Here is a 25717-nt window from a genome sequence, read left to right as displayed (position 1 = left end):
GAGCTCTTCCCCTTTTAAAGGTCGGGTTAGGATTGGTGGCTGCCCGAGGAATTCCTTGAATTCTTGAAAGGCTTTTTCGCACTCCGGGGTCCATGAGAAGGGTTTCCCTTTCTTTAGGAGTGAGTAGAGAGGTAGTGACTTTATCGCTGATCCTGCCAAGAATCTTGATAGGGCGGCCAGCCTTCCATTCAGTTGTTGTACTTCTTTGACACACGTCGGGCTTTTCATATTGAGTATTGCTTGGCATTTATCCGGGTTCGCTTCGATGCCCCTTTGAGTCAGCATGAAGCCTAAGAACTTTCCGGCTTCTGCGGCGAAGGTGCACTTTGTCGGGTTAAGTCTCATGTTGTGTTTTCTGAGGGTGCCGAAGACGCTGGCGAGGTCGGTCAGTAAGTTTCTGTCTTCTTGTGTCTTTACCAGCATGTCGTCGACGTACACCTCTAGCTGTAGTCCAATGTGCTCTGAGAACACTTTGTTCATTAGCCTCTGGTAGGTTGCCCCTGCGTTCTTCAGCCCAAAGGGCATTACTACGTAGCAGTAGTTTGCCCTTGGGGTTATGAACGAGGTTTTTTCTTGGTCGGGTCCGTACATCGGGATTTGGTTGTATCCCGAGTATGCGTCCATGAAGGAGAGATATCTGTAGCCTGAGGCTGCGTCTACTAAGGCGTCGATGTTTGGTAGTGGATATGGGTCTTTGGGGCAGGCTTTGTTGAGGTCTGTGTAATCGACGCACATCCTCCACTTTCCGTTGGGCTTTTTTACCAGGACCACGTTTGCAAGCCATAGGGGATATTTTACTTCCCTAATGAACCCTGCATCTAGTAGTGCTTGTACTTGTTCTTCTATCGCTTGCATGCGCTCGGGTCCGAGCTTCCGGCGTCTTTGTTGGACAGGTCGGGATCCCGGGTAAACTGATAGCTTATGGCACATCAAGTCGGGGCTTATGCCTGGCATGTCGGAGGCTTTCCAGGCGAAGAGGTTGGAATTCTCTTTTAAGAGGGTTATGAGTTCCTCTTTTAGGCCCGTTTTGAGGTTCGCTCCTATGTTTGCTATTTTTTCAGGTGCGTTCCCAATCTGGACTTTTTCGGTCTCTCCCTCTGGTTGTGGTCGAAGATCTTCTCGGGACTGCACTCGTCCGAGTTCTATCGTGTTGACCTCCTTCCCTTTTAGGCTCAGGCTTTCGTTGTAGCATCGTCGCGCTAGTTTTTGGTCGCCTTTTAGGGTAGCGATTCCTTTTGCGGTAGGGAACTTCATGCAGAGGTGTGGGGTCGAGACTATAGCTGCCAGTCTGTTTAGGGTTGGTCGCCCAATGAGGGCATTATATGCCGAAGTGACGTCGACCACAATGTAGTCGATGCTTAATGTTTTAGATTGCTCGCCTCTTCCAAAGGTAGTGTGTAGCGGGATGTATCCTAAGGGATGGATCGGGGTGTCCCTAGCCCAAATAGGTCGGTGGGATAGGCCTTTAGTTCTTTTTCTTCAAGTCCGAGCTTGTCGAATGCCGTTTTGAACAGGATATCTGCCGAGCTTCCCTGGTCAATCAGGGTTCGATGTAAGTTGGCGTTTGCTAGGATAATGGTGACTACCATTGGATCGTCGTGCCCGGGAATTATCCCTTGAGCGTCTTCTCGGGTAAATGAGATAGTAGGTAACTTGGGCAGGGGGCTGTCTTCTCGGACATGATAGACTTCTTTGAGGTGTCTTTTTCGCGAGGATCTGGATGTTCCTCCGCCTGCAAAACCTCCATTTATCATGTGAATGTGTCTTTCAGGGGTTCGCGGGGTTTGTTCGGCCCGACCTTCGTTATCTCCCCGCCTTCTCTTCCTGGTCTCTTCTCCTTTTTCTGCTATGTATCTGTCGAGTTTTCCTTCTCTGGCCAGTTTTCTATAACATTTTTTAGGTCATAGCAGTCGTTAGTAGAATGACCGTAGAGCTTGTGATATTCACAGTATTCGGACCGATCTCTTCCCGCTCTCTTGTGTTTTAGCGGTCGGGGCGGTGGGATCTTTTCGGTGTGGCATACTTCTCTGTAGACGTCTACCAGGGAGACTCGGAGGGGGGTGTAGTTGTGGTACTTCCGTGGCTTGTCCGAGTTGGGGTCTTCTTTTTTCTTTGTTCCCGATCCCGATCTCGGAGTGGGTAGGTTGATTCCTTCCTAGAAGAGTCTCTTAGCTGGGAGGTTTCCTCCATGTTGATATATTTTTCTGCCCGCTCCTGCACCTCGTATAGGGAGGTCGGGTAGCGCTTGGATAGGGATTGGCTAAACGGTCCCTCTTTTAGGCCGTTTGCTAGTCCCATGATGGCCGCTTCAGTGGGTAAGTGTTGTATGTCCAGGCAGGCTTTGTTGAATCGCTCCATGTATTCTCGGAGAGTTTCTTGGTTACCTTGCTTGATCCCGAGTAGACTGGGGGCATGCTTTGTCTTGTCCTTTTGAATAGAGAATCTTGTTAGGAATTTTTGGTTAGGTCTTCGAAGCTGGTGATTGATCTTGGTGGCAGGTTGTCGAACCACTTCATGGCTGACTTGGTGAGAGTGGTGGGGAAGGCTTTGCACCGAATCGCGTCGGAGGCATCAACTAGGTACATTCTGCTTCTGAAGTTGCTGAGGTGGTGACTTGGATCGGTGGTGCCGTCGTAGAGATCCATATCGGGTGGTTTGAAGTTTCGCGGTACCTTCTCCTTCATGATCTCTTGCGTGAAGGGATCATGGTTACCTTCGGGGGTGGTGTCGCGTTCTGTCCGATCTTTCAGGTTGGCCTCTATTTTCCGCAGTTTTTCTTCTAATTCTCTGCGCTTGCGAGCCTCCCTTCTCAGATCTTGTTCAGTTTCTTTTTGCTTCTTTATGTCCTCTTCGAGTTGTTTCAGTCGGTTTTGTTGTGCCCGGACTGCTTCTAGAATTTCTGAGCTCTTTTCTTTTTCGGGATTTTGTGGATCTTTGTTTGGGAGCGATGTCTTTGGGCGATTCTGTTTGTTTCCTCCTGGAGTGCGTGGTGATAGAGGGCTGTCCGGTCGTTCTCCGGTGTCAACTTCCTCCTCTTGTTCTGATGTAGCGTGGTCATTGTTGAGAGGGTCGTTCGCCATGGTAAAGGGATGACTTCCAGGTCCCCGGCAACGGCGTCAATGTTCCGGGGGTTACCTGAAACGTGTAGCTCGGTCGTCTGGAGATGCCCGAGGTGGGGGTCAGGGACCCGAGCTTGATGTGTTGGCGATTGGTGGTTGTACCTGCAATGACACTCCGATGCTTAAGTTAGCATGGGTCCAAGCAGATATGTGTAGAATGTGGAATGTATGTCATACCTGGGTGCTCCAGTGTATTTATAGTAGTTGGTCGTGATCTTCCCTGGATAAGATATTCTTATCTTATCTTATCTTTTGGGAGTTTTACCTCTATCTTTGCGGAACCGCCTTTCCTAGGCTTTTTCGGCCTTTAGGTTTTGGGCTTCGTTCCTTTTGATGGGCCTCCTTAGCTTTATTTGTCCGAGGTCCGACCTTAGGCATGGGCCTTGGGATGAGCTCGGACCTTTCATGGATTTTGCCGAGTTGGAGGAGCTCGGTCAGGGTATGAACAATAATGAATGATGATAATAAGAATGATTATGTAAGAATCTGCTGCAGAGAGGCAGTCAGATAGATGGTGGTACGACCACTGAGAACGCTTTCCTGGGATACCTTGCTATAATGCTTTGCTGTAAGACAGAGGTTGCTTACAGAGGTATCAAGATGAATGTGCTCCTGTAAGACAGAGGTTGCTTACAGTGAGTGTGTTGTTGCTCCTGTAAGACAGAGGTTGCTTACAGTGAGTATGTTGTTGCTCCTGTAAGACAGAGGTTGCTTACAGTGAGTCTGTTGGGCGTATATCGGCTAATAAGTTTCGCCCTGCAAGACAAAGGTTGCTTGCAGTGGATATTGCCAACAGGAAAGCCTTATCCAGACAGAGGTTGCTGGGTAACGTCGGGAGTGGGTATGTAACCGACAGATGAGCTCATTACCTGCACTAGGGCTAGACATGCATCATTCTTGTCTGCGCATCATTCTCTGTTGCATTCCTTTCTGTGTGTGATCTATTTCTTTGTGTTTGTCTGCTTGTATGCTATTTCTATGTTTTATTATCTTGTATTCTTTTGTTTGTGTTCTGCTTTCTATCGTCTCTACTTTCTCTTTCTGTCTTTATCTTTTGTTTACTGCTTCGCTATATTCTATTATTCGTCTGCTAATCGACCCCAAATAAATGAATATAACTAATAACCCCGACCCTACTAAGGACTCCCCAGTTCTTACCCCTTCTCTCTCCCTTCCCCTTCAGATGGAAGTAAGAGTACCTTACCGAAGTTCGCTGATGACCGTTTGCAAGAAGAGGATTTTGCTCTAGATAGTTTTCTAAGTCTAGGGTGAGTATCGTTCTCTGTTTATATGTATATACTGTGAAACCAGCCAACGTCTACACCCCGTTCGTATGCGCACTTTAACCTAAATCCTGTGTACGAGACTCCCGTTGTGTGCCTACTTGATGAGGTACCAGAGGGACGTCCTATGGCAATGTCTGATCGTGCAGAGGAGTAGCAGACGATGTTCTACCCTTTGATGACATTCCACCCGACTTTAGTTTTGAAGACTTAGAACGTACTTTCCCTCGCTTTAGTAGTTTAGAGGGACTAGGCGAGTATAGAGTCTAGGCTAGCCTGGGTGCCAGCTTAGGGACTTCTTGAACAGGTCAGGACCTGGGATGTTGTATATATATATATGTATATAGATATTATTTAGCTATATCTAGGGGTGTTCTAACTAAAGGTCTATACTCTAACAAAGGCTGGATAAATGAATGTTTCTAGCTACTCGTGATGTATTTATGTGTGGTTGTTTATAATTGACTTATCTGTTATTACTTGTGAATTGATTATGACTGATTCCGTCTATTAACCCAAATGTTTTCAAACAAAAAAAAAATATACCTCGCAAATTAACTACGTTTTTAACAACGTATCAGGCTCATATGATAAATAATAGATAATAATTAGGAAGACAAATTGGTAGCGCTCAGTTTCTAGTATGATCTAGACATATTGAAAATTGGGTCGTTACATTATGGCCTTGCACTCTCTTTTGGGATTCTCTTCTGTATTGCTTGGGAGAGTGCTAGGAGGAGTTTTAGTAACCCTTTTACTCAGCTGACCCACTTGTGCCTCCAAGTTTCTGATGGAGGACCTTGTTTCATTCATGAAACTGAGAGTGGCCTTAGATAGACTAGAGACTATATTTGCTAAGCTAGATAGGTTCTGCTCAGAATTCTCTGTCTGTTGCTGAGAGGGTGATGGAAAGGGCTTGCCATTGCTAAACCTATTTTTTCCACCATTATTATTGTTAAAGCCTTGTTGAGGCTTTTTTTGATCCTTCCATGAGAAATTTGGATGATTTCTCCATGAGGGATTATAGGTGTTTCCATAGGCTTCACCTATGTAATTTACCTCTGCCATTGTAGGGTTCTCAAGATCATAAGCTTCTTCTTTAGAAGATACTTCTTTAGTACTGTTGGATGCATTTTACAATCCATTCAGACTCTGAGAAATCATATTGTCAACATTTTGTTCTGAGCCAATATGGCATTCAGAGCATCAATTTCAAGAACTCCTTTCTTCTGAGGCGTCCCATTATTCATAGGATTCCTTTCAGAGGTGTACATGAATTGGTTATTTGTAACCATTTCAATGAGTTCCTGAGCTTCTGCAGGTGTTTTCTTTACGTGAATAGATCCACCTACAGAATGGTCCAATGACATCTTAGACAATTCAGACAGACCATCATAGAATATATCCAGGATGGTCCATTCTGAGAGCCTGTCAGATGACACTTTTTGGTCAGTTGCTTGTATCTTTCCCAATCCTCATAGAGGGGTTCACCTTCTTTCTGCCTGAAGGTTTGAACATCCACTCTAAGCTTGCTCAGTTTTTGAGGAGGAAAAAATTTGGCTAAGAAAGCCGTGACCAGCTTATCCCAAAAGTTCAGGCTATCTCTAGGTTGAGAGTCCAACCATATTCTAGCTCTGTCTCTTACAGTAAAAGGAAAAAACATAAGCTTATAGACCTCAGGATCAACTCCATTGGTCTTAACAGTATCACAAATCTGCAAGAGTTCAGTTAACAACTGAAAAGGATCTTCTGATGGAGGTCCATAAAACTTACAATTCAATTGCATCAGAGAAACTAATTGAGGCTTTAGCTCAAAATTGTTTGCTCCAATGGCAGGGATTGAGATGCTTCTTCCATGGAAGTTGGAAGTTGGTGTAGTAAAATCACCAAGCACTTTCCTTGCATTGTTATTGTTGTTGGGTTCAGCCATTACTTCTTTTTCGAGATTCTCTGTAAGGTTTTCTCTAGATTGTTGTGCCTTAGCTTCTCTTAGCTTCTTCTTCAAAGTCCTTTCAGGTTCAGGATCTGCTTCAACAAGAATCTCCTTGTCCTTGCTCCTGCTCATATGAAAATGAAGAGGACAGAAAAAAAAAAGGAATCCTCTATGTCACAGTATAGAGATTCCTTTATGTGAGTAGAAGAAGAAAAGAATAGAAGAATGATGTAGAGAGAAGTGATGAAGAATTCGAACACAGAGAGGGAGAGAGGATTCGAATTATAAGAAGAAGAGAAGAGTGTTAGTGATTAAAAAAATAAATAGAAGAAGAAGATGAGAGAGAGTTTTCGAAAATAATTAAAAGGAAAAGGAAAATATTTTTGTTTTATTTTAAAATTTAGTTAGAATTCAAAAATTAAGAGAATAAATAAAATTAAAATTAAAATTTGAAACAATTAGTTAATTAAAATAATTTTGAAAAAGGTGAGGAGTTTTCGAAAATTAGAGAGAGAAAATTGGTTAGGTAGTTTTGAAAAAGATAAGAATTTTAAAAATCAAACAAAAAGTCAATTAGTTAATTGAAAAAGATTTGAAAATCAATTTTGAAAAGATAAGAAGTTAGAAAAGATTTTTGAAATCAAAATTTTAAAAATGATATGATTGAAAAAGATTTGATTAAAAAAATATGATTTGAAAAAGATATGATTAAAAAGATATGATTGAAATTTATTTTGAAAAGGATTTGAAAAGGAAATTAAAAAGATTTGATTTTTAAAATTAAAGTTGATGACTTGACTAACAAGAAATTAAAAGATATGATTTTAAAATTTTAAAGATTGATCCTTTCTTGATAAGCAAGTCACAAAATTGAAATTTTTGAATCAAAACATTAATGTTAGTAAAGATTTTCGAAAAATATGAAGTAAAAATAGGAAAAAGATTTTGAAAAGTTTTGAAAAAGATTTTTGAAAATTTTTGAAAAACAAAGGAAAAAAATGAAAAAGATTTGATTTTGAAAAGATAAATTTTTGAAATTGAAATCTTGACTTGACTAACAAGAAACAACTTATTTTAAAAAAAATTTTGATTAAGTCAACCCAAAGATTTCAAAATTTATGAGTGAAATAAGGAAAAGATATATATATATATATATATATATTTGGTTTTTTGAATTTAATGAGGAAAGAGAAAAATCACAAAATGACTCAACACATAAAAATTTTGGATTAAAACAAATGATGCATGCAAGAACACTTTGAATGTCAAGATGAACACCAAGAACACTTTGAAGATCATGATGAACATCAAGAACATGTTTTTGAAAATTTTTAAGAAAAGAAAAACATGCAAGACACCAAACTTAGAAATTTTTAATGTGTAGACACTAATAATTCTAAAATGTATATGAAAAACAAGAAAAGACACAAAACAAGAAAAATTAAAGATCAAACAAGAAACAAGAAATTTTTGGATTTTATGATTTTATAAATTTTCTGGCATTAAACGCCAATCTGGCTGCCAATTCTGGTGTTTAACACCCAGAATGCTTCCAGATTGGGTGTTAAACGCCCATTCTGCTATCCTTGTAACGTTTAAACGCCAGTAAGCCTGTCCTCCATGGTGTGCTATTTTTGATGGTGTTTTTCATTCTGCTTTAATTTTGCAGTTGTTTTTATGACTTCACATGATCATCAACCTATAGAAAACATAAATTAACATAGATAAATAAAATTGGGTTTCCTCCTAATAAGCTTTTCTTTATTGTCAATAGCTTGACAGGAAGCTCTTACAGAGCTTCACAGATGCTCAGAGCATGATGGTGGCCTCCCAACACCAAACTTAGAGTTTGGATGTGGGGGCTGTGCTTGACTCTACAAGGAGAGAATTAGATGAAGCTTTTCATGCTTCTTCTCCATGTTTACAAAGGAAAATCCTTAAGCCTTAAACACAAGGTAGTCCTCATTCACTTGAAGGACTAACTCTCCTCTGTCTACATCAATCACAGCTTTTGCTGTGGCTAGGAAGGGTCTTCCAAGGATGATGGATTCATCCTCATTCTTTCCAGTGTCTAGGATTATAAAGTCAGCAGGGATGTAAAAGCCTTCAACCTTTAGCAAGACATCCTCTACAAGTCCATAAGCATGTTTCTTTGATTTGTCTGCCATCTCTAGTGAGATTCTTGCAGCTTATACCTTAAAGATCCATAGTTTCCCCATTACAGAGAGTGGCATGAGGTTTACACTTGACCCTAGGTCACACAGAGCCTTCTCAAAGGTCATGGTGCCTATGTTGCAAGGTATTAAGAACCTTCTGGGATCCTCTTTCTTCTGAGGTAACTTCAATTGAACCAATGCATTTAGTTCACTGATGAGCAATGGAGGTTCATCCTTCCAAGTCTCATTACCAAATAATTTGGCATTCAACTTTATGATTGCTCCTAGATACTGAGCAACTTGCTCTTCAGTAATAACTTTATCTTCTTCAGAGGAAGAATACTCATTAGAGCTCATGAATGGTAATAGAAAGTTCAGTGGAATCTCTATGGTCTCTAGATGAGCCTCAGACTCCTTTGGTTCCTCAATAGGGAACTCCTTGTTGGCCAGTGGACGTCCCATGAGGTCTTCCTCACTGGGAATCACTGCCTTTCCCTCCTCTACAGGTTCGGCCATGTTGGATGTGTAGATGGCCTTGCACTCTCTTTTTGGATTCTCTTCTGTATTGCTTGGGAGAGTACTAGAAGGAGTTTCAGTAACTCTTTTAATCAGCTGACCCACTTGTACCTCCAAATTTTTGATGGAGGACCTTGTTTCATTCATGAAACTGAGAGTGGTTTTAGATAGATCAGAGACTATATTTGCTAAGCCAGAGAGGCTCTGCTCAGAATTCTCTGTTTGTTGCTTAAAAGATGATGGAAAAGGCTTGCTATTGCCAAACCTATTTCTCCCACCATTATTGTTGTTGAAGCCTTGTTGAGGCTTTTGTTGATCCTTCTATGAGAAATTTGGATGATTCCTCTATGAAGGATTATAGGAGTTTCCATAGGATTCTCCCATGTAATTCACCTCTTCCATTGCAGGATTCTCAGGGTCATAAGCTTCTCATTTAGAGGAGGCTTCTTTAATACTGCCTGATGCAGCTTGCAATCCAGTCAGATTCTGAGAAATCATATTGACTTGCTGAGTCAATATTTTGTTCTGAGCCAATATGGCATTCAGAGTATTAATCTCAAGAACTCCTTTCTTCTGAGTTACCCCATTATTCACAGGATTCCTTTCAGAAGTGTACATGAACTCGTTATTTGCAACCATCTCAATGAGTTTTTGGGCTTCTACATGTGTTTTCATATGAAGGGATCCACCAGCAGAATGAACCAATGACATCTTTGACATTTCAGACAGACTATCATAGAATATATATGTGATGCTCCATTTTGGGAACATGTCAGAAGGACACCTTTTGGTTAATTACTTGTATCTTTCTCAAGCTTCATAGAGGGATTCACCTTCCTTCTATCTGAAGGTTTGGACGTCCACTCTGAGCTTACTCATCTTTCGAGGTGGAAAGAATTTGGTCAAGAAAGCATTGACCAGCTTGTCCCAAGAGTTCAGGCTTTCTCTAGGTTATGAGTCCAACCATGTCCTAGCTCTGTCTCTTACAGCAAAGGGGAAAAGCATAAGTCTGTAGACCTCGGAATTAACCCCATTTGTCTTAACAGTATCATAGATATTCAAGAATTCAAATAAGAACTGATGAGGATCTTCTGCATTAGAGAAACTAATTGATGCTTAAGCTCAAAGTTGTTTGCTCCAATGGCAGGAATTGAGATGCTTCTTCCATAGAAGTTAGAAGTTGGTGCAGCATAGTCACCAAGCATCTTCCTTGCATCTCTGGCATTGTTGTTATTTTCGGCTGCCATGTCTTCTTCTTTTTCAAAAATTACTGTCAGGTCCTCTCCAAAGAGTTGTGTTTTAGCTTCTCTTAGCTTCCTCTTCAGAGTCCTTTCAGATTTAGGATCGGCTTCAACAAGAATATCTTTATCCTTGTTCCTGCTCATGTGAAAATGAAGAGAATAGAAAAGAAGAGGAATCTTCTATGTCACAGTATAGAGATTCCTTTATGTGAGTAGAAGAAGAGAAGAAGAGAAGAATGAGGTAGAGAGAAAATAAAGAGAATTCAAACACAGAGAAGGAGAGAGGGTTCAAATTTTAAGAAGGAGAGAAGTGTTAGTAAATAAATAAATAAATAAATAAAGGAATAAAATAAAATTAGAGTTTAAAACAATTAGTTAATTAAAAAGATTTTTGAAAAAGTTGTTAGTGGTTTTCGAAAATTGGAGAGAGAAAAGTAGTTAGGTGGTTCTGAAAAAGATAAGAATTAGTAAACTTTTCAAAATCAAACAAAAAGTCAAGTAGTTAATTGAAAAAGATTTGAAAATAAATTTTGAAAAGATAAGAAGTTAGAAAAAGATTTTGAAATTAAGTTTTGAAAAACATATGATTGAAATCTATTTAAAAAGATTTGATTTTTAAAATTAAAATTGATGACTTGACTAACAAGAAACTAAAAGATATGATTCTAGAATTTAAAGATTGAACCTTTCTTAATAAGAAAGTAACAAACTTAAATTTTTTTTGAATCAAATCCTTAATTGTTAGCAATGTTTTCGAAAATATGAGATGAAAATAAGAAGAAGATTTTGAAAATCAATTTTTAAAATTTTCGAAAATATTAAGAAGAAAAATGAAAAAGATTTGATTTTTGAAAAAGATTTGAAAAGATAGAATTCTTAAATTGAAATTTTGACTTGACTAACAAGAAACAACTAAATTTTAAAAATCTTTGACTAAGTCAACCCAAAAATTCGAAATTTATGAGTGAAATAGGGAAAAGATATTTTTTTGATTTTTTAATTTTAATGAGGAAAGAGAAAAACAAAAAAAATTGACTCAAAACATAAAAATTTTGGATCAAAACCAATGATGCATGCAAGAACACTTTGAATGTCAAGATGAACACCAATAACACTTTGAAGATCATGACGAACATCAAAAACATATTTTTTAAAAATTTTTAAGAAAAGAAACACATGCAAGACACCAAACTTAGAAATTTTTAATGCTTAGACACTAACAAATTAAAAATGCATATGAAAAACAAGAAAAGACACAAAACAAGGAAATCACAAGATCAAACAAAGACAATCATCAAGAAAAACATATGCATGAGTTTTCGAAAAATGCTAGAAAAATAAAAATATGCAATTGACACCAAACTTAAAATTTGACTCTAGACTCAAACAAGAAACACAAAAATTTTTGATTTTATGATTTTATTAAATATTTTTTTTTGAAAACTTTTTGAGAATTAGAAAAATTTTTTTTGAAAGATTTTGAAAAATTTTTGACAATAGAACAAGAAGAAAATTACCTAATCTAAGCAACAAGTTGAACCGTCAGTTGTCCAAATTCGAACAATCCCTAGCAACGGCGCCAAAAACTTGGTATGCAAAATTGTGATTCACACTTTTCACAACTTCACATAGCTGACCAGCAAGTGCACTGGGTCATCCAAGAAATACCTTACGTGAGTAAGGGTCGATCCCATGGAGATTGCTGGCTTGAAGCAAGCTATGGTCATCTTGTAAATCTCAGTCAGGCGGATTCAAATGGTTATCAGGTTTGATAATAAAAAGAACAATAAAACATAAAATAAAATAAAGTCACTTATGTAGTTCCTTGGTGGGAATTTCAGATAAGCGTTTGGAGATGCATTGTTGCCTCTGAACCTTTGCTTTCCTATTGTCCTTATTCAATCATGCGTACCCCCTTCCATGGCAAGCTGTATGTTGGTGGATCACCGTTGTCAATGGCTACCATCCGTCCTCTCAGTGAAAACATGTCCTCTACGGTTTCCCGCATGGCTAATCAGCTGTCGGTTCTCGATCGTGTCGGAATAGAATACATTTATTCTTTTGCACACTGTCACTGCGCCCAACAGTCACGAGTTTGAAGCTCGTCACAGTCATCCCATCCCGGATCCTACTCGGAATACCACATACAAGGTTTAGACTTTCTAGATCTGAAGAATGCTGCCAATTGATTCTAGCTTATACCACGAAAGTTCTAATGTCACAGATTCGAATGCTCTGTTGTCAGGAGAGGTGATTCAGATCCGTGAGGCAGAGACCAAAAAGAGTATACTCCAGCTGTCATCCAATGACTACGTTGAACATCACATAGACCGCTTTGTGGTTGTCAGGAACGCGGATCTTGGCTAAGCGAGTAACAAAGATTGGGTGATTGTCATGGGTCACCCCTTCATTCTGACTTAACTAAATTAAGTACGAGAGTATATCTTGGAGGAGAAGTAGGCGTGAATTGAATAGAAAAACAATAATACTTGCATTAATACACGAGGAACAGCAGAGCTCCTCACCTTAATTTGTGAGGTGTAGAAACTCCACTGTTGAAAAATACATAAGAACAAGGTCTAGGCCTGGACGAATGGCCAGCCTCCCAAATGGCATAATACAATCGAAATAAAGTTCAAAGACCTGATATAAGGATCGAAGAATGGTCCAAAGATGTGAATACAATAGTAAAAAGTGCTTTTTATACTAAACTAGTAAACTAGGTTTACAGAAAATGAGAATTGAAGCTTTCACGTGCATAGGCTCTTCTTGGAGTTTAAATGCCAGTTTTGGTGCCAGTTTGGGCGTTTAACTCCAGCTTTCGTGCTAGTTCTAGCGTTTTACGCTAGAAAAGGATCTCTGGTGGGTGTTTGGACGCCAGTTTGGGCCATCAAATCTCAGGCAAAGTATAGACTTTTATACATTGTTGGAAAGCCCAAGATGTCTACTTTCCAACGCAATTGAGAGCGTGCCAATTGGGTTTCGGTAGCTCCATAAAATCCACTTCGAGTAGAGGGAGGTCAGAATCCAACAGCATCTACAGTCCTTTCTCAGCCTCTGAATCAGATTTTTGCTCTGGTCCCTCAATTTCAGCCAGAAAATACCTGAAATCACAGAAAAACACAAAAACTCTGTAAATTCCAGAAATGTGATTTTTTCTTAAAGCCTAATAAAAATATACTAAAAAGTAAATAAAACATACTAGAAACTTCCTAAAAATAATGCCAAAAAGCGTATAAATTATCTGCTCATCATAGACCAAAAATAATATAACTACTAGAATGAAAATGAGATGCAATGAAAACTAAGTAAAACAAGTAGAGAAACGTGGGAAAAAGCAAGAAAAAGGGGGGAGGGGATGTAAGGGGTAGTAGTGCATTAGGGCTCAAATGGAAGAAAAATAATAATTTTGCCGAAAATAGCACTTGTCTGTGCGTACGCACACTAGGTAAAAAGTGGGAGGTGTGCACTCGCACAAGGTGTGTGAGTGCTCCAAACAGAAAGGAAAACAAGACGTGTGCGTACACGCAAACGGGTGCGTACGCACAAAACACTTTTTTTTTGTAAAGAACAAGGTTCATGTGTGCGTACGAGCACAAGCTGCACTTGTGCGCGCACACAGCTTTGGGCGCTCGCACAAAGGAGCGTGAAACAGGGGTTGCGAGCGTACGAACAAGACGCAAAACACAGGGAAATGCGTGCGCACAAGACGTGCTGGCACTACGAATAGGGGGCATGAAGGCTTGTGTGCGTACGCACAGGTGGGTGCGTATGCACAGAAAGTGAAATTTCATTGTTGTGTGTGTGCGTACAGGGGTGTGCGCACGCATATGCGCTATTTTTCCCAAAAAGGTTTTCTTCAAAATTCTAAGGTATTGAACCTAAGCTCATCCCAAATCAACCCTAAAACATTTAAAACATCACAAAATCATGATCCATATCAAAATCAACCTACTAAATTCGAAATTAAACTAATTCTAAGCTAGCTAAAAGAAGCAAAATGCAATAAAACAAGACTATAAAGAAAGAGAAAGGGTAAGAAAGATGTTACCATGGTGCGGTGTCTCCCACCTAGCACTTTGGTTTATAGTTCTTAAGTTGGACTTGTTGAGAACACTCTTGTTAGGGTGGCTTGTGTTTCCACTCCTCCTTGAATCTCCATCCAAGCTTGCATTTTATAGGTCCTCTGGGATCCCATACTCTAGGCATCCTCTCACCTTCTTGTTGATCACTATGCTCCAAGCCAGATGAACAAACTCTTAAATGACCCTTTAAACAACCCAACACTCTGTGAAAATCACCCCATTGTGCTTGACACCATGCTTGAACTCCAATTCTTGAATTAACCTTCTTGATGATCCTTGGAGTCCTTTGGCTACCAACACTCCTTTTTCCACCATGCACCAACCCAAGAAAGACCATGAGTTGGTAGTCCATTTCCAAGATAGCATATTGGTGGGGGCCAATGAAGTTCATAGGTGAAATTGCCACCCACTCAATGTGCTCTTTGTTGTCAACTCCTTCCTCACCAACTTCCTCTTTCCCATCACTCAAGTCATAACAAGGAGGTTGTGAGAAGTCTACCTCCATGTTTCTCCCAAACTCAATGGGGAGAGGCTCATTAGGATTATTAAGGGGATTAACCAAGGAGGACAAAAAATCATCAATGATGGAATCCTCATCTTGATCAATCTCCCTCAATTCTCCCTTTTTCTCCTCCAATTCCAATACTCCACTTTCTCCCTCTTGTTCCAATTCATGCTCTATCTCTTCTTCTTTCCCTTGTGGCTCCATGCTCTCCTCTTCACTACACCCTTCAATTTCTCCTTCACACTTCTTAAGAGGAGTGTCTTGATCGGATGAGCGTAGTAGAACCAAGCAGTTCACCGCTTCGGCTATGGTAGCCATGAATTGCCCTTGTGTGCTTCGGAATTCTTCTTGCTCTTAGAGAAAGGCTTGAAGGTCTTGTTGGTCTTGGGCCAAGGGTTGGGGAACTTTATATTATGGTGAAAATTGAGGTTTATAGTTTGGGAGAAAGGTTGTATATGTGGGAGGTGGCTCATATTGGTAAGTGTTTTGAGGTGGCACGTAAGAAGGTGTATGGTGGTGGTGGTATGGTGTTTGAAAATATGGTGATTGAGGGTTATGTTGGGGGTATGGATCATAGGTATATGGTGGTGGAGGTGTATAATCAAAGTAAAATCCACCATATCCTTGGTTTGGGTATGCATAATGGGAAGAGTTTTGCTCATTGTAGTGTAGAGGAGGTTTCTCCCTCCAAAATTGATGTTCTAATCCCATAATGTAACCCAAAATTGAAGTTATCGAACCCTACAAAATGATAACAACCAAACTCCAAACCAAGAGGGTGATAACCCATAGAGGAAATAGAAAATAAAACTAAAGATATAAAATAAAAAAAGAAACAAAATCCTAATTAATAGCAAAAACAAGCAAACAACCCAAAAAGTATATATTTACACTATGGACATATTTACAACAACCAAAATAAAGCACTCATGACGCTAGCTCCCTGGCAACGGCGCCAATTTTGAAAACGAGTGTTTTATCGTTGATCTAGAGTTTCTCAAAATAGAATTCCTTCGTTGGTAGTATAGTCCAAATTAACAATAAAATCTCACAATCAAAATTCAATCCAAAAGATGTCACAATTCAATACAAAATTAACCGATAGTATTTTGACTCCCAGGTCGTTCTCCCTATGAACTAGTGACAACAAGTGCATACAATTTTGGTTGTGGAAGGAAAAGGGGTTTTCAATGATTGAAAGCAACAAAAATAAAGAGATAAAAGAACTAGACAAAATTGCAATTAATAAAGCAATAAAGGAATAAAATAACTATGTATGTAATATAAACAAGTAAGACTCAAAATTGAGGGAAAGTGGTTTAAAACATATATGAAACCTTGGCTTGGGATAAGTTATGGAATCCCTTCCTTGCCATAACCACAACTATGATAATTATGATGGATTAATCTGACTAAGTCAACCCTTAACATCAAAGGATAAGTCAAATGAGCATAATTGTTATTAATCCACAAATCCTAGTTAGCTTACCAAATTAATTGGTAAAAAGCTAGCGTTAGTGGAAACAATAACAACTAACAACCCAAGAATTATCACTAAATATTAGAAATTATGGCTCTAGGAATCCATACACTCATTTCCCCATGCCAAGGGGTGGAAATCTACCCTATAACTAAGATTGGCATTTCATCAAACACATAGAGGGCATAAACATAAAACATGACAAGATTGGGAAAATGATAAAAGCTATGAACCATAAATGATCAAAAGTAACAAAAGCAACTCAACAAACATATAAAAGCCATCAAACATCAAATTAAACAACTAGAAATCCAAAATTGCAAAGTAAAATAAATATTGACGAAGAAAATTAAAGTGTAAGGAAATGTATAATAAGTAATGTAATAAAAGAGGAATTAAAGAAATACTTACAACGAAATAGCAAAAATCCAAAAGCAAAACTTGAACTATAAAATTCTACAAACCCTAATTAAAACCCTAAGAGAGAATTTTCTACTTTACACTACTCCTACTTTTACTACGTGCTTTTCCTACTCTAAGATAGTTCTTTAAGTTAATGTTTTCATATGAGATGTTGCCCCCTTGATATGGCCTTTGATTTCAGCCTCAAGCCTTCAGAAATGGGCCAAAAAGAGCCCCAAAATGCGAGTGCACGTGCATTTTAATGAAGGCATGCACTGGTACCTGTGCGTACACACAGGGAGTTGTGCGTACGCACACATGGCTGTGTGCTCCTCCTTTGTTTTCTTCATGTTTTCTCCCTTTGTTCATGCTTCCTTCCACTTTTGCCTTGCCAAACTTTCCTCTAGGACCTAAAATCACTCAACAAACATGCCATGGCATCGAATGGCAGAAAAGTGAGATTAAAATCACTAATTTAAGCTCAAAAATGCATGTTTTCACATTTAGAAACAATCTAGAGAGAAAACACAAAAGTATGCTATATAGGTGAATAAATGTGGGTTTATATGATGAAATCCACTCAAATCAAACCAAAATATATAAAAAAATATGGACTCATCAATTCACGTACGCACACTATGAGGAAAAAGATAGGTGTGTGCTTGCACACTCTCTGCGAGCGCTCCTGGAAGAAGAGGGAAAAGATAGGGTGTGCGCACGCACAGAAGACTTTTTTTTTTTCACGAAGGATCATGTGTGCACGCGCACACAGGTCCCTGCGCGCGCACAGAACCAAAAAGAGAAGGGGTTCACGCGCACAGATTGTGCGAGCGCCCCCACCAGAGAGAGTGCAAGGTAGCGTGCGGACGCATAAGCCTGTGCGGCGTGTGCGTATGTACAAGTGAGTGCATACGCACAGGTCAAGGAAAACAGGGGAGCGCCAACGCACAAGCTGTTCTGGCGCTGCGAGCAAAGGCATAATCATTAGTGTGTGTGCGCAAAGGTCGGCGCGCACGCACAAGACGCAAAAAATACAAGTTATGTGCGCATGCACAGATGCCCTGTTTTCCAAAAAAAAAATTTCTTAAAATTCTAAGGTACCAAGCCTTAGTTCAATGAAAGCTTAACCCCCAAAACGTTTAAACATTTAAAATTTCATGACCTTCATGCAAATTAACCTAATAAACTCAAAATTAAACTAATTCTAAGCAAACCAAAATAAATAAAAATGTAATAAATCAAGACAACAAACAAAGAGAAGAGGTAAGAAAGATGCTACCATGGTGGGGTGTCCCCCACCTAGCACTTTGGCTTAATGTCCTTAAGTTGGACTTATGGAGAGCTCTCATAAAAACTCCTTGAAATCCCTCCCAAGCTTGTATTCTCCAAGGCTTTTGAGACTCCAAAACTTGCGCACCCACATCTTGTTGTGAATTCCTTTCATTCCATGTTGGTAACAAGCAATTGAAATTCCCAATTCCTATTCACAATAGCAACAAAACTCATAATGCAATGGGTCAGAATTCATAGGATAAAAAGAAAATAAGAAACCAAAGGCAATGAGAACAAACAAAATGAACTCCCAAAATTAGCAAAAAAAGCAAGCAATCAACAAAAAAGAAACTATTCACGTATTCACATGTTAACATATTCACATTAACCAAAAGCAAGCAACATATGTACAAACAACCAAAAATAAGCTATTCACACTATTCACATATGCACAATAGCCAAAAACATACACCATTACAACTCTCCGGCAACGGCGCCAAAAATTTGATAAAGGTCTAAAGTGGGTTCAGAATTTTTCTCAAAAATAAGAACGGCGTTGTACGTGTAGTTCCCAACCCAACAATTGGCCAACAATTAAATTTGAATCAAAAGATAGTCACAATCAAAACACAATAACCGGGAGTTTAAAATCCCGAGTCGTATCCCTAGGAGTTGCAATTGAATGTCATTATTGGCTATAAGGGAGTAAGGGGAATTGATTGAAATAGGCAAGAAATTTAAAGCGCAAGAAATTAAATGAGCATCTAAGGAGTTACATGGCAGGAAAGTAAAATAGGTGTGCAAGAAATTAAAACTCAAAGCAATTAAAAGCAACGCAATTGGAAATTAAATGACAAGAAGAACTCTTGGAAAGAATCGGATAATTAGGGCTTGCTATCATAGTTGTGGACCACAAACATGGTAATTGTGTGTGGAGTAATCCCAATTAGTCAACACTACATCGAGGATAAGTCAACTAGGCATAATTAATCTCAATCCCTATGTCCTAAGTCAACACTATTTATGGGTCACTTAGAGTCAAGGAAAACCAAATTAATTAACAACTCCCACACAATGTGGAATGGACATCCACCACTCAAGTTCACCCAAACCACACAATTTTCCAACCAAGGGTGAGAAAAACTAGGCTAAAACCAACACAAACATTTTATCAAACACTTAGGAGGCATGAAAATAAAGCATGACAAAATAACAAGAAATAATAAATGCTATATCTACTAAAAGCAAGGAAAGTAAGATAATAACTCAATTAAACAATAAAGAGGCATGAAACATAAAATTGCATTAAATGTAAATTAAAGTAACAAGAGTGTAAATACACAAAAATGTCAAGAATTGAGAAAATGACAAGATCAAGTAATGAAATTAAGACAAGAAAACAAGGAAAGGTAGAAGAAACTAGATTAAAACAAGAATTAAAAAGGAAAATTACAAAGGAAATAAACTAAGAACACAAATTTCTAGAGAGAAGGGGGAGCTTCTCTCTCTAGAAAACAACATACATAATGCTAAATTAAACCTAATTTCTCCCCGCTTCACATGGAAAGAGACCTTCTTTGTTATAGAAAGAATCAGCTTCAGAAAGTCCAAAAACTGGGCTCTGGAGGCCCAGAAATTGCCCCCAGCGATTTCTATTAAATGAGTCACGTACTGGGACTTGTGCTAAGCACAGACGTGTGCGTACGCACACTTGCTGCTTTCCTCTCGTGTGTACGCACAGGATGTCGTGCGTACGCACACATGGCTTAGTGGTTCTGGTGCGTACGCGCAGTGAGTTGTGCGCACGCACACTCCAATGTGTGCTTCTTCTTTGTTTTCTTCATGTTTTCTCCCTTTTTACATGCTTCTCTTCCACTCTTATCAAGTCATTCCAACCTATTACACCTGAAATCACTCATCAAACCATCAAGGTATCGAATGGGATAAAAGTGGGATAAAAGTGATTAAAATGAGCACAAAATAGCATGTTTTCACAATTAAGATAAATTAAGGGAGAGAACAAAAAAGTATGCTATTTGGATGAATAAATGTGGGTTTAAGTGATGAAATTCACTCAAATCAAACCAAAATATATCGTCAAATATGGATTCATCAACGGACTCAGGGACTCGATTGCCAATCTTTGTCTGACCAACGACCTCATGAACGAGGACTTCCGGGAACACCTCACCACCAAGCCGACCATGGATGAAATTCAAAGCTCGCAAGAGAATACATAAACAATGAAGAGGTAAGCTAAGTCATGGGCGCCAACAAATCGCAGCACGACAACACGGTACCTCATAATAACCCACCGCTAAGAGAGCTCCAAAAAGAACACTCCAAACCAATAAACACCAACTGACCACCCAGGGTGGGAAGATTCTCAAACTATACCCCCTTACCCACTCCCATTACGGAAATCTTCCACCAAATAGCAGAACAAGGCAATCTCCCCAAAGCGCAACAATTGGAATGAAAACAAGCTTTCTAAGCCTTAAAAATGCTAATTTTTAATCTTCTCTTATTACCATTCGATGTCGTGATGTGTTTGTTAAGTGATTTCAGAGTTTACAGGGCAGGAATATTTTAGAGGATGGAAAGAAAGCATGCAAAAGTGGAAGGAACACAAAGAATTAAAGATTTGAGAAGCTGGTCCCGACACATACGCACGGCTAACGCGTGTGCGTGACCAGAAGCATCGTCCACCGACGCGTACACGTGACTGACGCGTACGCGTGATATTGTGCAAAGTTCGACAACACGTATGCATGGCTGACGTGTACGAGTGACAAACGTCACGTGCCTCACTTAAGGGAACACGTTGGGGGCGATTTTAGAGCTCATATCTGGCCCAGTTTCGAGCCCAGTCTGCAGATTAGAGGCTAGGAGTGAAGGAGGATGGGAGACATTACACACATTCCATAAGTTTTTGTTTTAGATAGATGTAGAATTCTAGAGACAGAGGCTCTCTCATCTCTCTAGGTTTTAGGATTTTTATTTCAATTTCTTCTTAGATCTAGATTTTATTCTTGCTTCAATTTAGTTTTCCTTCACTTTTATATGTTCTAGTATCTTAGTTTATCTACTTCTCTTGTTAATTTCCTTATTTTGCCTTTTATTTAATAAACTCTCTTGTCAATTTCAATTCTCTTTTAATGCAATTTTATGCTTTCATGTCTTTTGATGTTTGCCTTAGTTGCTATTATTGATTTCTTATTTGTGTTAGTTATGACTTTTATTAATTCTTGCAATTTATGATGTTTACTTTTATTGCACTCTAAGTGTTTGATGAAATGTTACTTTTAGCTATAGAGTATATTTTTGTGTTCTTGGCTTGGGTTGGTAATTTGGGTGATCTTGAGTTACTAATGTCCAAATGATTGATAATTTGCTTCCATTAACACTAGTCTTCACTAATTCAATTGGTGAGATGGCTAGGACTTATGGATTAGGATTAATGAAGCTCATTTGACCTTCCTCCACTTGTTAAAGGATGACTAAATGGGATTGATCCTTGCAATTATCATATTGTGGTTGGTAACAAGGATAGAGATCCTTAACCATCAACCCTTGCTAAGACCTTTACACCATTTGAATTTCCTTTCTTTGTTAGTTGATTTGTGATGACATGTCATCGTGTCATGTTTTTATATGTTTTTTCATATAAGAAATTGATGATTTGTGCTTAAATATTGAATGTTTTTGTGCTTAATTGGTATATTTCTTTGATCTTTTGATTTCATAAATTTTGTAGAAAATAAGAAGAAAAAGAAGCAAAAAAGTACAAAATAAGCTAAAAAGAAGAAAAGAAGAATTTTGGAGCACATTTTGGAGTTGAAGCACACTTTGGAGCCTTAGGCCACGCTTTTAAAAGCGTGGACCATGACAATGGAGCTGTGGCATTTAATGATGCCTCATTGATAATTAAAGCATGCATGCATGAAAGTTTCATTACTAATGCCCATTTGGCAAATCAAGTTACGTTAATGCATAAAGTAAACATATGCATGCATGCATTTGATTATTAATTGGCCGAAATGAATGCATGCATGAAGATTATTAAAGCCAATGAATTAAATGAATGAATGCTTTAACGTTACTTGCATTAGCATTATTAAAACCATACATTTCTAATGCAATTGGCTTTATTAATTAAAATGTAATGAAAGCATGCATGAAGCTTTAATTAATTATGCCAATTGGCAATTGATAATGCATTACATGCTTGCATTAGTTTCTACGATTAATGCATTAGCACTTTCAATAAAAGCATGCAATATAAAGCAATGAAGCGCTACGTTAAGTTTTCAAACCGATCGCTACAAGGATGCCAAATTCACAAGGCATCAGCGCTCAATGCTGAGGAGCGCTAAGTTAACTAAGTTAACTTTATCGGGCTCTCACCAAAACAAAAACAAGGCATGACTAGGGCTGTCAAATGGGCCAGCCTAGCCTATTTAAGCCCAGACCGATTAGTCCACAGGTTAAATGGGTTAACCCATTTAAGCCCACTTTGTTTGCGGGCCTAAATTTTATAGCCCGAACTGTTTATGGCCAGCCCAACGGGTTAAATGGGCTGGCCCGTATATCTGTTGAAATTTTTTTTGAATTTTTTTTTGAAAAAAAAGTTTAAAAAGTCCAATTTAAAAAAAAAAAACTGGTGTATATATTTGGACAAAAAAATCCTGTTTGACACAAATAAAATTAAAGTTCTAGTAAACAACTAAATACATTTGATTTGAGTAACTATTGTTCATACCCTGGGTCAAGCTGTCCGACCCGGGATGTTTAGCGACAAGCCGACCGACCTCTTCAGGCCAAATGCCCGACCTCTTCAGGCCAAATGCCCGACCTCTTCTCAAAGAGCTCGGCTAAATGCCCGACCTCTTCTCAAAGAGCTCGGCTAAATGCCCGACCTCTTCTCAAAGAGCTCGGCCAACTCGCCAAAGGAGCCCAAAGCAGGCCCAAAACGAAGGAACGCAGCCCAATCTAAAGGCAGCCAAAGCCCAGAAAGATAAAGGCGGTTCCGTTGAAGATAAGCTGACCTCACCCAAAGATAAGATAAAAATAAGATAAGATAACTAACTTATCTTATCTAAGAAGGTCACTTCTCACCATTATAAATACACTGGAGTACCCAGGTATAACTCAGACTCTGATTCTACACGATATCTGCTTGGACCCATGCTAACTTAAGCATCGGAGTGTCATTGCAGGTACAACCACCAACCACTCTGCATGTCAAGCTCGGGTCCCTGAACCCCCACCTCGGGCATCTCCAGACGACCGAGCTACACGTTTCAGGTAACCCCCGGAACATTGGCGCCGTTGCCGGGGAACCTGGAAGTCATCCCATCACCATGGCGGACAACCATGACAACGACCATGATTCAGATCTAGAGGATAGAACACCGCACAAAGACGCGGATACTACACCAAAAAGATACTCTTCAACCCACCAAAGGCGAGAATTCGCCAAAAGAGGAGGCTATGGAGGCACTTCAAAATCGCTTAAAGCAACTCGAAAAAAAAGGTGGAACATCAACAAGAAGCTGAGAAAGACCTACGAAGGGAAGTTAGGTGATGCCACGAGTTAAAGGACAAGCTCCTAAAACTCGAAGCAGATCTCAAGGCCAAAAACAACTCGATCCGGTCACGAAGACAGCCCCTATAAAGATCAAGACCCATTCACCAAAGATATCATGAAAGCTAAAGTCCCAAAGGACTTCAAGGCTCCCGACATGATCCCGTACGGCGGCACCTTGGATCCAAGCCATCATCTCAGTAATTTCAGAAGAATGTACCTCACCGACACATCGGACGCCATTCGATGCAAAGTATTCCCGACTACTCTAACGAAGACAGCAATATGGTGCTTCGACAGTTTGTCTCCAAGATCCATCACAAGTTTGACGACCTTGTTAAGAAGATTCCTCGCCAGGTTCTCCATCCAGAAGGATAAAGCCAAACACACTTCAAGCTTGCTGGGAATTAAACAAGGAGATCAGAAAAGCCTTCACAGCTACATGGAAAGATTCAACAACGCATGCCTTGACATACAAAGTCTTCCAACAAAAGCGGCCATCATGGGACTCATCAATGGCCTAAGAGAAGGACCTCTCAGCCACTCAATATCCAAGAAGCACCCAACATCTCTGAACGAGGTACAGGAACGGGAACAGAAATACATCAACATGGAAGAGAACTCTCGACTAGGAGAAAGCTAAAAAACCGAATTCTCCTAACCCACCACGGGACAAGGATAAAGAGTCCAAGAAAAGAGAAGATCAATCGGAGAAGATCCCACCACCTCGCCCAATCAAAAGCAAAAAGGAGAAAGAGGTCGGACGAGTTGAAGGCCCACCACATAACAAAGAATTGGCCAGGTTGAAGGTCCACCTCACACCGAAGAGGTCGGGCGAGTTGAAGGTCCACCTCACACTGAAGATGTCAGGCGAGTTTAAGCTCCACCTCACACCAAAGAGGTCGGACAAGTTGAAGGTCCACCTCACACCGAAGATGTCGGGCGAATTGAAGGTCCACCTCACACCAAAGAGGTCGGACAAGTTGAAGGTCCACCTCACACGGAAGAGGTCGGGCGAGTTAAGGTCCACCTCACACTGAAGATGTCGGGCGAGTTTAAGCTCCACCTCACACCAAAGAGGTCGGACAAGTTGAAGGTCTACCTCACACCGAAGATGTCGGGCGAATTGAAGGTCCACCTCACACCAAAGAGGTCGGACAAGTTGAAGGTCCACCTCACCACCAAAGAGGTCGGACAAGTTGAAGGTCCATCTCACACCGAAGATGTCGGGCGAATTGAAGGTCCACCTCACACCAAAGAGGTCGGACAAGTTGAAGGTCCACCTCACCACCAAAGAGGTCGGACAAGTTGAAGGTCCACCTCACACCAAAGAGGTCGGACGAGTTGAAGGTCCACCTCACACGGAAGAGGTCGGGCGAGTTAAGGTCCACCTCACACCAAAGAGGTCGGGCGAGTCGAAGGTCCACCTCACACCAAAGAGGTCGGACGAGTTGAAGGTCCACCTCACACCGAAGAGGTCGGGCAAGTTGAAGGTCCACCTCACACCGAAGAGGTCGGGCAAGTTGAAGGTCCACCTCACACCAAAGAGGTCGGACGAGTTGAAGGTCCACCTCACAACCAAGAGGTCGGATGAGTTGAAGGTCCACCTCATACCAAAGAGGTCGGACAAGTTGAAGGTCCACCTCACAACCAAGAGGTCGGATGAGTTGAAGGTCCACCTCACACCAAAGAGGTCGGACGAGTTGAAGGTCCACCTCACACGGAAGAGGTCAGGCGAGTTAAGGTCCACCTCACACCAAAGAGGTCGGGCGAGTTGAAGGTCCACCTCACACCAAAGAGGTCGGACGAGTTGAAGGTCCACCTCACACCGAAGAGGTCGGGCGAGTTGAAGGTCCACCTCACACCAAAGAGGTCGGACGAGTTGAAGGTCCACCTCACAACCAAGAGGTCGGATGAGTTGAAGGTCCACCTCATACCAAAGAGGTCGAACGAGTTAAACATCTACCTCACCCCAAAGAGGTCGGACGAGTTGAACGTCCACCTCACACCAAGGAGGTCAGACGAGTTGAAAAGGACAACGGAGTACGAACAAGCCTTCCGAGATTTCGAAATCCTTGGGGCAACCACCCATCCTTTCCAGACCACGGGAAAATGAAGAACTCATTATACCTCGCAGT

General features: G+C 40.1%; 1 non-coding gene across 1 annotated transcript; it reads left to right on the top strand.

The window, feature by feature from the left end:
* The first annotated feature begins 9776 nt into the window (after positions 1-9776).
* On the top strand, positions 9777-9880 carry LOC130984393 (small nucleolar RNA R71). The gene has a single exon (XR_009088331.1). It is a non-coding gene; the product is annotated as a small nucleolar RNA R71 (small nucleolar RNA).
* The last annotated feature ends 15837 nt before the right edge of the window (positions 9881-25717 follow it).

Source organism: Arachis stenosperma, chromosome 5 (assembly GCF_014773155.1).
Source record: "Arachis stenosperma cultivar V10309 chromosome 5, arast.V10309.gnm1.PFL2, whole genome shotgun sequence".
NCBI classification, from domain to species: Eukaryota; Viridiplantae; Streptophyta; class Magnoliopsida; order Fabales; family Fabaceae; genus Arachis; species Arachis stenosperma.
Note: the sequence above shows the minus strand (reverse complement) of the source record. Positions and strands in the feature narration are given on the sequence as shown.